We start from the raw sequence: 3,841 nt of genomic DNA on the forward strand, positions 1-3,841 counted from the left end.
ATCCTTCAGAAATCATTCTGATATTCTGATTTGCTGCTCAAAAAAACATTAATAATAATAATTATTATTATTAATGTTTTTTTGAGCAGCAAATCAGAATATCAGAATGATTTCTGAAGGATAGTGTGACTGGAGTAATGATGCAAAAATTAGCTTTGAAATCACTATAAATTAAATTTTTAAATATATTCAAATAGAAAACAGTTATTTGAAATAGCCTAGTAAAAATATTTCAAAATTGTACTGTTCTGCTGTACTTTGGATCAAATAAATGCAGGCTTGGTGAACAGAAGAGACTTCTTTAAAAAAACATAAAAAATCTTTTCAATTGTTTTCATACAGCGATAGCTGGACGCTTTTGTCCATATTAGGAATTTCCTCATACGACTTTCTGCGCGAGAGCGCCCTCCGGCTACGGGTATGAATGAAACATACACTGCACGGAGTGTTTAGCGCTCCGTGATGTTCATCTCGCCTTATTCTGGGTCCGAATAAAACATCAGATCATGCACAGACTATCCTGTCTCTTTGAATTTAAATCTATATTTATTCACACCGGCTCTTGAAAACCTCTATGCAAACACACTTGCCCGAAAAAGTGCGGGGGACGAATTTACGTGATATTAAAAGTGGGGGGGGGGGGGGGGTCCCCCGCGTAATCTATGCCCCTGAATTACACCATCTATCCAACCAGCACAAGAGAGAACCCCTATAAATAATCAAAGCAGCCTTACCTGCATTATCTCTTGTCTTTCAGCATTGGCACATCCAATCGCCGCAAACATGTCAGAGATTGAACTTTTCCTGGACGACAACGCGTTTGACACCACGGGTCCTCCGGCGTCTCCAGTCGTCGTTCAGCGCACCAGCGCTCCGTAGGACACCATAATCGAGCCCGCGGCTGCAACACAGGGCCGCCGGCCTTCCCGCGTCACCATCGCTCATACCACCAGGCACCGAGGCACGCCATCACCTTCGCCTTCCAGGCGTCAGCCACCTTCTCCAGCGTCCTCCTACGCTTCAGCCCTCTCCTCCGCCCAGCTGCGGAGAAATGGACCGTGACAGGACTACGCCAGGCGCTCATTAGCTCCGGCGTCAATGTCCCATGAAGGTCGGTCAAGGCGGATCTCCTCACCCTCTATACTTCCCTCCAAACAGGGGCACCTCCAAGCTCTACTCCTCCATCCAAGGCCGCGGATAAAGCGAGCCAGAGCCGAAGTGTTCCGTACTCACGGCCCGAGCTAACCACCACTACGCCTCCCCTAGCGGCGCAGACCTACCCACAACCCTTGCCTCACACCTCTCCGTACCCCCTTCCCTACCCATGGCCCGCAGCCCCACCGTCCATCTCTAGCGCGAGCGTGCCTCTGCTAATGGCGCAGGCCCTGATGCCCGCCATTCCCACTCTCTTTCCTCCTTTTTCTTCCGCTCACGCCCACTTGATATATCCAGTGCAAAAAGCTGCAAATAAAAATGCTAAACAATACTTATCGACTCCTGTACATGTTTCTTGTTTGTCTTCAGAATTGCTTCATCACCCTGACTCCTTTTTTACAGATTATCTACTATCGGGTCTCTCACATGGCTTTCACCCCGGTGTCGGAAATCTCCCCTCCCAAAGCCTCATCTGCCCCAATCTCCAGCCCGCTTTCGCCGAACCCAAAACAGTCGATCTACTAATTAAAAAAGAAACCGACGCAAACATCATGATCGGCCCTTTTTCTGTCCCTCCCTTTAATGTTTTCCGTGTTAGCCCCATCGGTGTAGCTACCAGGAAATTCTCAGGTAAAAAACGCCTCATAGTCGATCTCTCATCCCTGCATAATTCCCCGTTCCCAAGTATTAACAGCCTCATTCCGCTCGAATAATTTTTCTCTCCACTACCATGACGTTGACACAGCGTTAAGCCATTTCCCCGATCAAAGACGTGGGTCACGGCGCTTGGCTGGCCAAAGTCGACTTCACCTCTGCCTTTAAAGTGATGCCCATTCACCCGGATTTTTGGCATTTATTCGGCATCCGCTGGCATAATAAATTTTACTTTTCCGTCCGCCTCACTTTCGGCTGCAGAAGCAGCCCTAATATTTTCGATATGTTGTCAGAGACAATATGCTGGATCCTCTCCAACAATTACGCAATACCTTACCTGATCCATCTTTTAGATGATTTCTTAATCATCTCGCCTCCCGACTCCATCCCAGCCGCGTATCTTTTGACAACCCAAAAAGGTATTTGCTGAGCTCGGTATTCCTCTCGCCCAAGACAAAACCGCGGGCCCGAGCACCTCCATCGAATTTTTGGGTATCAAATTAGATTCACAAAGATTCCAGGCTTCTCTGCCGAAGGAAAAAATTGATAGGATGATTTTGGTTGCTTCCACCCTATTAGACAACCCAAGCTGCTCCAAACGTGAGCTGCTAGCCATTCTCGGTCATCTAAATTTCGCAATGTGCATCATCCCGCAGGGCCGCCCTTTTATCTCACACCTCCTCTCTCTCACGTCTTCTGCCCACGCACTAGAGGATCAAATATCACTATCTGACTCGTGTTACAACGAGCTCAGCTTATGGATATCCTTTCTTAAACAATGGAACGGCCTATCTTTCTTTTATAATAACTTAATTTCTTCCCCAGTCGACATTCAGTTATTTACTGACGCCGCCCCCTCCGTCGGTTTCAGAGGATTTTACCAAGGCCGCTGGTTCGCATCTACGTCGCCCCCCCAGCTGTTAGACTTACCACAGCAGCTAAAATCCTCAGCTCTATTCAAGCTATATCCCTTAGTCGTCGCAGCCCTTCTGTGGGGTAAGGAGTGGTCCGCCACCAGCATCATCCACTGCGACAACGAGGCTACCGTGCACTGCATCAATAAAGGCCGTTCCCATTCACCCGCCCTAATGCCTTTAAGACGCCTGATTTGGATCTCGGCTTGCGACCAGTTCATTGTAACTGCAAAACATATTCCTGGTTCAAAAAAAACAAATAGCTGATTCTCTCGCTCGCTTTGCCTTCCAGAAATTCAGAACGTTGGCACCAGAGGCGGATCCAGTCCCAACCCCAGTACCTCCCTATTCAGAACTGATATTCCCGTAAATCATCCACTGAGACCTCTCCTCGAAGTTTCCCTCAACTCTATTCTTCAAGCCGTCTCCCCCAGGACCCTCCAATCTTACCTAACAGCTTGGAAGTGCTTTAAAGCATTTCACTCTACTTACAACCTGCCATTCCCCGACTTTTCCTTGCTCGCTATCACTTCATTCATCTCTCACCTTAACATCAACAAAAACCTACAAATCAGCTCCATTAAGGGTTATCTAAGTGGAATCCAATTTTTCCACAAACTCTTATATGGTTCACCCTCACCCCAGATAGCCAATTCTCAGACCTCCCTACTCATCAAAGGTATCCAAAGATCCCATCCCACTCGCCCAGACACCAGGCAACCCATTACCTTACAAATATTGACCAAATGTATTTCTACCCTCCGCAGAGGTTATCATTCCATTCACACCGCCCGCACGCTTGACGCCATGTTCATCATGGCTTTATTTGGTTTTCTTAGATGCTCAGAGCTCGCTATCACATCTAGCTTCAATCCAAACATCCACCCCACTATCTCCGATCTAACGGTGCTGGATGACGAAACATCTCTTCACTAAGCAAAGTAAAACAGACCAGACCAAGAAAGGCCATTTCATTTTAATTTTCAACCTACAATCACCCATACTACCTTACCAAGCCCTCCTAGCCTTCATCCAGCTCAGAAAATCACAGTCCAAACTCCCATCCGACCCCCTTTTTACAGACGACTCCAACCGCCCCGTCACTCATTTCTGGTTTC

This window comes from Sinocyclocheilus grahami, unplaced genomic scaffold (genome assembly GCF_001515645.1).
Source record: "Sinocyclocheilus grahami isolate Dianchi unplaced genomic scaffold, SAMN03320097.WGS_v1.1 scaffold1355.1, whole genome shotgun sequence".
In the NCBI taxonomy this organism is placed as follows: domain Eukaryota; kingdom Metazoa; phylum Chordata; class Actinopteri; order Cypriniformes; family Cyprinidae; genus Sinocyclocheilus; species Sinocyclocheilus grahami.